This window comes from Palaemon carinicauda, chromosome 44 (assembly GCF_036898095.1).
Source record: "Palaemon carinicauda isolate YSFRI2023 chromosome 44, ASM3689809v2, whole genome shotgun sequence".
NCBI lineage: Eukaryota > Metazoa > Arthropoda > Malacostraca > Decapoda > Palaemonidae > Palaemon > Palaemon carinicauda.
The window spans coordinates 34,374,454-34,386,953 of record NC_090768.1 but is presented as its reverse complement, the minus strand read 5'-3'; the positions used below and the strand labels follow the sequence as shown (position 1 = coordinate 34,386,953).

At 40.8% G+C, this 12,500-nt stretch overlaps 1 protein-coding gene across 4 annotated transcripts in view; it reads right to left on the bottom strand.

Annotated features, from left to right (window-relative positions):
* LOC137634462 (uncharacterized) overlaps positions 1–12,116 on the bottom strand; it is a 28,125-nt gene extending 16,009 nt beyond the window's left edge. For all 4 annotated transcript variants that reach the window (XM_068366870.1, XM_068366871.1, XM_068366872.1 and 1 more), the window contains exon 1: positions 11,957–12,116. The gene's annotated coding sequence lies outside the window, so the exon portion shown is untranslated. The remainder of the gene's footprint in view (positions 1–11,956) is intronic.
* Positions 12,117–12,500: the final 384 nt, after the last annotated feature.

Below are 12,500 nucleotides of genomic sequence, written 5' to 3'. Positions count from 1 at the left end.
ATGTTTCTCGTTAAATCGTACATATCCTACAATAAAATCTGTTGAAGCACCATACGGCACTCACAAAGTCGTATGTAACATGTGTGAAAATACTATTTGTTTCATATTTTGACACCTGTGTACAGTATTACTGACAACATTTATCAATATTTGAGATTGTGAAAAAGATTGCATATTTAATGACAAGAGAAAATTTAATAACCTCAGAAGAAGCAATTTCACACCTTGGTCCCAAATAAAACTAAAACTAAAATGGGGTAGTTGTAATGAAAAACCCAGCAATAACTAAAGGCTGACCAAATCGAAAATAAAGCAAAATTTCTACAGGTTACATAACTTACTTCAATGGTATATGGCACCAAATGTCAAAAATACCCATAGCAATAAAGTAAGCCATATCAAACACAAACACCAAGTTCACATTTACGAACATTAAAAGTATTTCTAGTTCCAAATGTAATCTAAGTTTGATTAAGGATATCAATACAAAATTTGTCAGACAAAAATAAATTTCTTGGAAAAGTGTCCTAAAAAAAATGAGCAAGGAGAATGTAGTGATTTCCTCTAAAATGGAGATAAAAGCAATGATAAAGAAATTGAGTCCTAAATCAAATTCCTGAGATCTATGCATAAATCAGTACTAATGATGGGTCATAATAATACCTACAGTATTAATCTCTATAACTCTCACCTTATATTACTCTTTGCAATAACCCCTATACAGTTTCTGCTGTCAAGACAAAAATTCCTACTGAAGGTGCAGCATGAAAAAACTTTAGGCATGAGTTTCAGCAAAAACTGTTTTGCATCCTTAGTACCAAAGCCATAACACCATCAACATGTGCAGCTTCAATTCACAAACGTTGCACGAAACACGAGGATCTTACAAATGGATGGTGAGATATCAGACTAACCCAGTGAAGGAACGTCGATGATGAATCCAAGAATCAACGCAAGAATTTGACTCGTGTCAAGCTGGCCTAACTCGCTAAATTTACGGCCTAACTAGAATTCTATTCCCTATACAGTATACACACTCCATTTAAGTCACAAAATCCAGCTTCTGCTTGGCGTCAATTGATAACAAATGATCGCCATTTCTGATTCAGTCTTCCATCCCATTTAGTGCTGGAATCGAGTTGGCACAACAAACAAAAAGAAGTAGGGCATTGCCAGGAAGCAACTTACAATATATTGTACAGATATATGGTACATTATATAGTTCCATATATTATTATCACTAGTTTACTATTAACTAATAATTTTGCAAAATTGATAGTGGAGACAGCAAACTAAAATCTATTTCAGTAATATTTCCTAAAGGTTTAGAATACAGTACATAGTATGTTTATGCCTCTGTATTTTCCCACTGTTTGCCTAATAATGAGTTTACACTGCATTACAAGGAAAACTAACATACTGTGATAAGGCATATCTTTGGATTAGGTTCGTGTAATGACTGTTTCAAACAATTTCAAGTTGAATAATGAATTAAATACATATATGTTTAACAGTTTTTCAGAGTTTTATATAGTAGTCTACATTATGACTCATGAATTCTACATTCATTTGAGCATTAAACGCTTGGTTAACCTAAAATAAATCACCAACGATAAAATAGTGGAATGCAGTATGTAACAGGCTTTCAGATTGAGAGTATGTTAAGTAGCAAAATATAGGGATGCACCTTGCCCTACTCTTCTCTTACCTAACCTTACTGACTAGTCATCTTGGACCCCAGTGATAAATCAGACCTTGTCTAACATGCATCAAAGTAAAATAAAACAATGTTCCCTAACATAACTTAGCAGGGTTAGGCTATGTCCAACCTCAAAGCATAGGCATCTGCACTTGCTCATCTAACCTGAACAAGGTTGCCATAAATTACAGAGAAATTACTTAAATGCATACATATTTCAGACATGCTTGTACGCTGTAACCGTAATATGCTTTGTTTTATCACTCGCTCTTTCCCACTCTGTGTAACCCGCTAGCTCACGTTTTGGTTTGTTTGAATTTTTGTGACGTTCTTACTCCCAAGTGCTTGTATGGAAGTTCATTGTCTCTTTAATAAAGTTTAGGTGCATTCATCTCGCCTTCCTGATATAACCTAACTTCCCACTTGCACAATACCGTGATCATTTACTGTCCTCTGTACATTAGATGCTCTCAAAATATAAAAAAAAGTTTTTAACAGAGGCGCCCAATTATTCTTAGAATTATTATTGTGCAAAATGGATGAAGTATATGGCTTCAATAAAAGTACATTTCAAATTTGTCACAATTACATAAAAACTGTTAAAAAATAAAAAAATCATTCCAATTGAAAATCCCTTTTATGAAACTTGAAAGCATCTGAATATTACACTTTTGCCTTACCAAACCTTTAAAAATCACATCCAAAAGTATTGGAAAAAAAAAAAAAACAATTTTCCTTTTGAAACCCACTAAAACCTAATTCGGCACATCCAAATACAGTGAGCCTTCAATTACTAACACTAACTATACTCAATTTTTTTTTAATGAGGTGCATTTGCACTGACTCGTGGCAGTGCCCTTTTAGCTCAGACAAGTTTCCTGCTATCTGATTGGTTAGAATTATATTGACCAACCTATCAGCAACCAGGAAACTTTTCTGAGCTAAAAGGGCACCCCTGCGAGTCGGTGCATATCTGTCTCACTAAAAAGAATTGACTATAGTCAGAGATGTGCATATTCCTCCCAGGTGCAGATATGTTGTCAATTTTCTAGCCTATGCTAGGCTACCATATCACAGCCTAACCCCTGGCTAGCCTAAGTAAAAATACTAATAAAAAAATTTTTAATAAATGGATTAAAAAAAAAATTTCATTTCAATGTCAGTTTCTAGTTATACAGTACTGTTATTTTCATGCAATAAATTGAATTAATTCAATTAATAGGATATATTGGACAAAAGACATGGTGTACTATACTTGGTAAAATTATAGAACAGTTCAATAAATGATTTGTAGAAGATAAGACTGGCTTTTAATGTATTTTGTAATGTTTAGAAAATTTTTTATAAAGATTCGTGGCGGAAATCCATAGTTTTCGAGTTATTGTAGGTCGACAACCATAACTGGAAAGCTGTGGTTTTGTGCTAGGTATCATCATAAATTACATTCCAAACACCTTAAAATATAGTGTACCAGTTTAATTGTGTTGATATTTAAATCAATATTAATTAAACTTTGTTGTTTCCGCCAGTCGCCATAAAAAACCAGTCATCATAATAAAAAAACTAATTAACGGAATCAAAACCAAGTAATGGTAATAAAACTGTCAAAACACTGCAGCTTTTGTTTGCCAGGACTTCCGGGCTCATATAAACAAGATTTTCCCATCCAATTTTCTATAGTCGATCGTACTACTGTTCATTATACTACACATACCCGTTTAATTAATTGAGCTAATGATTTACTGCATTGGTTTTTGCTCTGTTGTATGCATGCTTCACTTGTGAATAAACATTATCTCATTGCTCCTAAGTTCTGGCAAGCGGAACATGTTATGCTACTTACGTTAGCCCATGGGCTAGTATTTTGGCGTTATCTATCAATTATACAAAAGCAAAGGAGTGAATAAACACCTAACAAAGGGGCGAGTTGTAATTTCGCACTCTGGTCTCTGTTCGAACATGGACGACAGTAGGCTTCCATTTTCAAAGATCAAATTGAATATATCAAATACACATTTCTAACATAACCTTTTATTATTAACATGATACATAAAATAAAAAGCTATAATTATATTGCATATTCCAATACTGGAAACAAATAGGGGTTTAAAATATAAAACGTTGGGCCCTTTACAGTACAGTATTCTGATCAAACAGGTAACTTCCGACAGATGCACCACCTACCAGTGTTTTTCTGAACTACCGGGTGGAAAGAGGCCCCTGTGGTATGTGCTATGAGAAACGGAGCAAAGAAATTTTTTTTTTTATAAAAATCTAACTTCGTTATTAGAGGTTTCCGCTGGTAGTAGTATATGGGATTCAAATTATTGTACTTGGAAAGATACATTCAGTTATGCTAGTTTCAATGTCCTAACTAATATTGCACTATTCTATAATGAAGGCCAGTATTTTATGATTACTTGCGGTTGAAAAATGTTATTTTCATTAGTAAAATAAATTTTTGAATATACTTACCCGATGATCATGTAGCTGTCAACTCTGTTGCCCGACAGAAATCTACGGTCGGGATACGCCAGCGATCGCTATACAGGTGTGGGTGTACACAACAGCGCCATCTGTGAGCAGGTACTCAAGTACTTCTTGTCAACAAGAACTCAATTTTCTCCTCGGTCCACTGGTTCTCTATGGGGAGGAAGGGCGGGTCCTTAAATTCATGATCATCGGGTAAGTATATTCAAAAATTTATTTTACTAATGAAAATAACATTTTTCAATATTAATCTTACCCGATGATCATGTAGCTGATTCACACCCAGGGTGGTGGGTGGAGACCAGCATACATGTTAACAAAGAAGCTAAGTATCCCGTATTTCATTTTATTAGTTATTAAAAAATAACATAAAATAAATAAGTACCTGGTAAGGAAGACGACTTGAACCATAACTCTGCCTTTATTAAGTACGTCTTCCTTACTGAGCGTAGCGGTCCTCTTAGGATGCTGAACGACTCTTAGGTGCTGAAGTATAAAGGGCTGCAACCCATACTAAAGGACCTCATCACAACCTCTAACCTCGGCGCTTCTCAAGAAAGAATTGACCACCCGCCAAATCAACAAGGATGCGGAAGGCTTCTTAGCCGACCGTACAACCCATAAAAAGTATTCAAGAGAAAAGGTTATGGGATTATGGGAATGTAGTGGCTGAGCCCTCACCTACTACTGCACTCGCTGCTACGAATGGTCCCAGGGTGTAGCAGTTCTCGTAAGAGACTGGACATCTTTGAGATAGAATGATGCGAACACTGACTTGCTCCTCCAATAGGTTGCATCCATAACACTCTGCAGAGAACGGTTCTGTTTGAAGGCCACTGAAGTAGCCACAGCTCTCACTTCATGTGTCCTTACCTTCAGCAAAGCAAGGTCTTCTTCCTTCAGATGAGAATGTGCTTCCCTAATCAGAAGCCTGATGTAGTAAGAAACTGAGTTCTTAGACATTGGAAGAGAAGGCTTCTTGATAGCACACCATAAGGCTTCTGATTGTCCTCGTAAAGGTTTTGACCTTTTTAGATAGTACCTAAGAGCTCTAACTGGGCAAAGTACTCTCTCCAGTTCGTTCCCCACCAAGTTGGACAGGCTTGGGATCTCGAACGACTTAGGCCAAGGACGTGAAGGAAGCTCGTTTTTAGCAAAAAACCGAGCTGCAAGGAACATGTAGCCGTTTCAGATGTGAAAACTATGTTCCTGCTGAAGGCGTGGATCTCACTTACTCTTTTAGCTGTTGCCAAGCACACGAGGAAAAGAGTTTTTAATGTGAGGTCCTTAAAAGAGGCTGATTGGAGAGGTTCAAATCTTGATGACATAAGGAACCTTAGGACCACGTCTAGATTCCAGCCTGGAGTGGACAACCGACGTTCCTTTGAGGTCTCAAAAGACCTAAGGAGGTCCTGTAGATCTTTGTTGGTGGAAAGATCCAAGCCTCTGTGGCGGAAAACCGCTGCCAACATACTTCTGTAACCCTTGATCGTAGGAGCTGAAAGGGATCTTATGTTCCTTAGATGTAACAGGAAGTCAGCAATCTGGGTTACAGAGGTACTGGTTGAGGAAACTGCATTGGCCTTGCACCAGCTTCGGAAGACTTCCCATTTAGACTGATAGACTCTGAGAGTGGATGTCCTCCTTGCTCTGGCAATCGCTCTGGCTGCCTCATTCGAAAAGCCTCTAGCTCTTGAGAGTCTTTCGATAGTCTGAAGGCAGTCAGACGAAGAGCGTGGAGGTTTGGGTGTACCTTCTTTACGTGAGGTTGACGTAGAAGGTCCACTCTTAGAGGAAGAGTCCTGGGAATGTCGACCAGCCATTGCAGTACCTCTGTGAACCATTCTCTCGCGGGCCAGAGGGGAGCAACCAACGTCAGCCGTGTCCCTTTGTGAGAGGCGAACTTCTGAAGTACCCTGTTGACAATCTTGAACGGCGGGAATGCATACAGGTCGAGATGGGACCAATCCAGCAGAAAAGCATCCACGTGAACTGCTGCTGGGTCTGGAATCGGAGAACAATACAACGGGAGCCTCTAGGTCATCGAGGTAGCGAACAGATCTATGGTTGGCTGACCCCACAGGGCCCAAAGTCTGCTGCAAACATTCTTGTGAAGGGTCCACTCTGTGGGGATGACCTGACCCTTCCGGCTGAGGCGATCTGCCATGACATTCATATCGCCCTGAATGAACCTCGTTACCAGCGTGAGCTTTCGATCTTTTGACCAGATGAGGAGGTCCCTTGCGATCTCGAACAACTTCCTCGAATGAGTCCCTCCCTGCTTGGAGATGTAAGCCAAGGCTGTGGTGTAGTCGGAGTTCACCTCCACCACCTTGTTTAGCTGGAGGGACTTGAAGTTTATCAAGGCCAGATGAACCGCCAACAACTCCTTGCAATTGATGTGAAGTGTCCTTTGCTCCTGATTCCATGTTCCCGAGCATTCCTGTCCGTCCAATGTCGCACCCCAGCCCGTGTCTGATGCGTCCGAGAAGAGACGGCGGTCGGGGTTCTGAACAGCCAAAGGTAGACCTTCCTTGAGAAGAAAGCTGTTCTTCCACCACGTTAGAGTAGACCTCATCTCTTCGGAAACAGGAACTGAGACCGTCTCTAGCGTCATGTCCTTTATCCAGTGAGCAGCTAGATGATACTGAAGGGGGCGGAGGTGGAGTCTCCCTAACTCGATGAACAGGGCCAGCGATGAAAGTGTCCCTGTTAGACTCATCCACTGCCTGACTGAGCATCGGTTCCTTCTCAGCATGCTCTGGATGCATTCTAGGGCTTGGTTGATCCTTGGGGCCGACGGAAAAGCCCGAAAAGCTCGACTCTGAATCTCCATACCCAGGTAGACAATGGTCTGGGATGGGACGAGCTGGGACTTCTCTAAATTGACCAGGAGGCCCAGTTCCTTGGTCAGATCCATAGTCCATCTGAGATTCTCCAGACAGCGACGACTTGTGGGAGCTCTTAAAAGCCAGTCGTCTGACGGAGCCGGACACAAGATCATGGTACTGCTGCACAGTCTGTGAACTGTCAACCATGGGGAAGCGAGGAAGTACAGCGACAACCCGAAACTGTCTAGACTGTCTGGGTAGTACAGACAACTCCTTATCGGGTTGCTGAGGTTGCCGCACTGCGTCACAACAAGTCACCTCTGCTGGTGTTGAACGTCTTCCCAGTGACACACTGACTCCGTAAAAAAATCCTCTATCAAGGACTAAGCTTGGACTGCATGTCTTGCAACAAAGCTCAAGGTCTATGGGAGCAGGTGTGGCAACAGACGGGGTTAGCGACTGAAGCGGAACCATTTACCCTCCCTGGAAGCATGTTATGCTTAAATAAAAGTCCATAGGAGGCTAAGCAGCTTAAGGCTCCTCTCCAAATGACAGAGTCCTCAAGGGAATATCAGAAGGAGGGAGAACAGCACTTTCTCATCTACAGGAACCATATCCGAGAAAAGCTAAGTTCTCTCAGTGAGGGTTTCACTGGTGCAAAAGCAGCAGACCAGAAGGCAACGTTATGAAACTGCTTGACAGTCTGTGAACTGTCAAAAACTGAACTGTCAACCACAACAGGAGCGTGAGGACATACAGCACTGGTGTATAAGTAGCAGACCAGAAGGCAACGTCATGTAACTGCATGACAGTTTGTGAGTTGGCAACAACCAAAGTTGTGTGGGGAAGCCTCAACTCCTGCCTGACTAGTTTGCTGCTGGCGAGTGGCGGTAACCACAGTGTGTTGCGGAGGCTGACACACCGTGTCAAAACACGGCAGCTTGTGGTAGCTCCCGCACGGCAACGGAGTGCTCTGTGTGTGGGAGTCATCATACATCTGGCAGGGTTGACTGTGCATGGGTGGAGGAGCTCTCACAACAAGAGTGTGAGAGCAGGAAGCCATGCCGGGCGCACAACCGTGGGAGGTGTAGGCCCACGGGTGCATCGTCAACCTTCTCCGCAGTCGGAGTGTGGGAGCTGGCAACAACAAAAGCAGAGTGCTGGTGCGTGGGAGGGGCTGCGGTGGGTTGAGGAGCATGCGGTATGGTATGCAGAGCATGCTGTAAGGTATGCAGAGCATGCTGTAAGGTATGCAGAGCATGCTGTAAGGAATGCAGAGCATGCTGTAAGGTATGCAGAGCATGCTGTAAGGTATGCAGAGCATGCTGTAAGGTATGCAGAGCATGCTGCATGGGCTGCGGAGAAAGCCGCATAGTGCTGGAACCCGGCATCTCTACAGAACCTTCCCACTGCTGATGCGGTAGCTCACGCATGTTAGCAGATGGTGCAGCAAGAACATGCGTCTGGCAGGGTGGACTGCGCATCGGTGGTGGAGCTCTCACAGGTGGAGGGTGGGAGCAGGCAGCCGCAGTATCTGCTGAGCGCACAACCTCGGCGGGTTGTAGGTTAACAGGCTGCATTGTCAACCTTCCAGCATGATACTCCTGCATGAAGGAGCAAGCTGAGACTGTATAGTCTGCAGCATGGACCACTAGGGTCTATGAAAGACAACAACAAACGGAGCTACTGTCCGTTGTGACTGAGGGTCTAAAACAGCTGGTGCGGCAACAGACGGAGTTACTGCCTGTTGCGGTACCACCTAGCCTCTCTTAGGAGGTGTGCAGTTGTCGTACTGCAGCGAGTCCGAACTGACCCAGTGGCTACACCTAGGCCGTTGGACTTGCGCGGAAGGGACCGACTTGCACTTAAAAGCTGCAAGATTTGGTCCATGGTTTCTGCGAGAAACCTCTTCCGCAGACGAGGAATAAATGGGCTCTCTCGTCTTTGTGTGGGTGGGGTGATCACGTCGGCAACGTGTGTAGATACACCCGAAACCACAGAGGGAAACGTCTGTTCGTCGATCAAGGCCTGAGGAACCCATAAGTCCTTCGACATTACTTCTCCCCTGGGCTTGGGAGCTTGTAAGAGGTATCGGACTAGGTGAACAACTGGCACGAACAGACGAACCCTCGAACGCAACACTGTAACACTTTGCGCATATCACTTTATCACTTTTGATTTTCTGTTTGCACTTATTTCACTGAACTCGAAACTTTAAGTGGTTTGTACCTGAAACACGCAATCCTATCCTTCATTAAAAGGTAGTAATTGCGAAAACAGTATTACAATGTAACAGAAAAACATAATGAAAGATAAAGAATTCAGTGGCTGGAAAAGAGACTAAACACTAGATCAAATAAACTACGTTTAAAATCTCTCACCGCATAAAGCCTGGGAACAAGAATAAAACTCTAGAAACGTTTTACCTTCTTCCCCTATATCGACTAGGGAGAAGAGCAAAAAAACGAGAACAACGTTACCCGCTTGAACGAAACGTTTATCCTCCTCTCTCTCCCTCCGTCTCTATCTCTCTCTCTCTCTCTCTTGACTTAGAACCTGAGAGATGAGCCCAATTATATATATCGTTAAAACATATTATTTGTTAAAGGAAAAAAACTGAAAGGTTTCCCAAATAAAAAGTTCCTTTATAGAATTAAAACCATTTAAGCTAAGAAAGAATGAACGAAACGCTAGAATCGGTTTACTCTTACTGCAACGTGAAACCGTGAAAAACTCTCTCTCTATCGTAACGATAGAGCGCAAGTTGAACGTTCTGAACGTCAACAACTGCGGAGACTAAACAAAACGTTAGTTCAACTTTGAAAACAGTACGAGACTTATCAAAGAAATTCTTTCAAAAACATTAAAATTAAAATAGCATAAATTCTTAACAGGAAAAACGATATGACGAGCTCAATGTTAATTAACCTCGGTTCCAAGTAAGGACCGCCTACTATTAGGAAAGGTCGCATATAAACAAACATAAAAAAATAATTTTTTTAAGTTTATAATAAAAGGAAAGTTAATCGAAGAGAGATATAAAATAAAAAAAAAATGAAAGAGAGTCTATACTCTCTTCGACACCAACACTTCCTATCTAAGGGAAGGGTCGGCCATTTAAAAGTGAAAGAGAGTCCATACTCTCTTCGTCACCATAATTAAATCAAATTAATTCCAAAAGCTTGCTAAGCTAATGATAAAGCTTCCTGAATAGCGAAGGCTAAACTCTAGAGCAAATACATCACCAAATCGTGAACAATAACTCCAGAATCAACAGCGTATCCAAGTGGCACGACAGAGGAAAAATTGGGTTCTTGTTGACAAGAAGTACTTGAGTACCTGGCTCACAGATGGCGCTGTTGTGTACACCCCCACCTGTATAGCGATCGCTGGCGTATCCCGACCGTAGATTTCTGTCGGGCAACAGAGTTGACAGCTACATGATCATCGGGTAAGATTAATATTGAAAATAGGAAAGCCAGATTCATGTCTATAATTAGTATTCCCTATGAATTTACAATAAAAAAGACCAAAAATAGCGCATAGTTAATTTGAAAGGTTCATCCAGGCTTTTCCTTCACTTTACTATCCTAACCTGTAGCACAACTATAATTACTTACCCAACATGGGAAGCAACACCTAGCTTGAGTTAGAGCACTAGAAATTGAGAGTAAATATAGATATGCATTCTAAATTTATCTTTACTTATTTCGCCTAACACTTTTTTTAGAAGACTAATTTTGGGCCCTGAAGAATAGTCCCTTTCATTAATAGCTGCCTCTAGAACAAATGGTACTATAGGACTGTGTGAATACGCTCAATTTAACATCTCCAAACAATATGGTTAAAATATGGTCATGGTATCATATAAGGGTCACAGGAGGGACTAGGCCACTCACCAGACATGTAAGGACATGTATCCTATGTTGGGTTAGGTAGGGAGCCTTGGGTTAAACCACATTCCAGTGTTTGCTTTCCAGGTAAAATATGGTTTTTTCCAGCATGAAAAAAAAGTCGAAATTATAAATGACATCCAGATTCTAAACCAAAGGAAAAATTGGAAATAAAAATATTCTAAAGTGGGAAACCGTTCGTTTGTAAAGTAGGTTAAATCTAAGAAAATAATTTTGCAAGCAGATATGAATGCATGTATCATCAGGTATGTGGTATTAATATTTACCCCAAAATGGGTATACAGAAAAACATGGGACAACACTTCCAAGAGAAAAAACTTACTACAGAAAATTATGTTCTTGCATCGAATTTGACCATATTTCCACTGCAAATACGGCTTTCTACCTTTATTGACACCTCCTTCCCGAAGAATACAGGTGAGAATCTGGGACTTTTGGTGTGCAAAAACAGGGTAAAACATGGTTATTTAACACTTTTGAGATTTGCAAAAGGGTACAGAACCTAACAAACCCACCTAACCTAACCTAGTAGTCCAGAGGTCACAACCCCTATATGGGGACAAGCTCTGGTTCTCATTGGGTGTCCATTACCGTATGATATGATCTTCATACTTTGTGCAATTTTCCTTGGTTTTATTATGCCTCCAAGAGAATAATGTATAGTGAAGAAAACGCTAGTTTTACCCTTATTGATTTGCCAGTACCGTATAATTTCCCCACCCCAAAACCCCTAGTTTCTACTGGGTGTCCCTCATTACCGTAGGATATATTAGGGTATGTATTATGAGTATTTGCTAAGGAAATAAAGATCATTTAAAAAAAAAAAAAAAGATAACAGGTTTTTCTACATATATAGCCCGAAATATTTCCCCGTTTTATTAAACCTAAAGGAAAACTGATCTAGAGCGAGAAGTCTCAGATGTCTTTAATCATGCAAACCGAAATATTCTAAACTTCTAGTCTAATTCTTTCCTAGAAGGCAATAACTGCAAAAATCAACAAAGTGCAGACAAAATACTTACTAATGATCAAGTTTCCCAGCCTTTATAAGCAATCACTTAAACTTTTGAAGATGTTGACCCACATTTTTATAAAATCTATACACCACTTCACAATATTATGCTACTTTGACGGCTACCTTATTTCTTTTATCGCTCATCGACTGACAAGGAGCGAGTTACCATTGTGAGCAACTGACTGGTGACATGACAGTCAAGGATGTAAACAGACAGTTACATTAAGGTCTTTGTTTGAATATGAAATATGTTGTAAATGTTCCCAATATGCGTATTCATATGCATGTCTTTAACAAGAAAAATAATGATGATATGAAAAGCAAATAATCTAATTAAAAAAAAAAAAGTTAAGTTTAAGCCTTTAATCTCTTTGTTTCAGCATAAGGTTATGAAGCGTTGTTGGAACCTTGGGAGAGGGGGGGGGGGGGCGGGGTGACAGTGACATTCTGCACTATTATTATTATTATTATTATTATCATTATTATTTGCTAAGCTACAACCATAGTTGGAAAAGCATGATGCTATGAACCCAGGGGCCTCGACAGGGAAA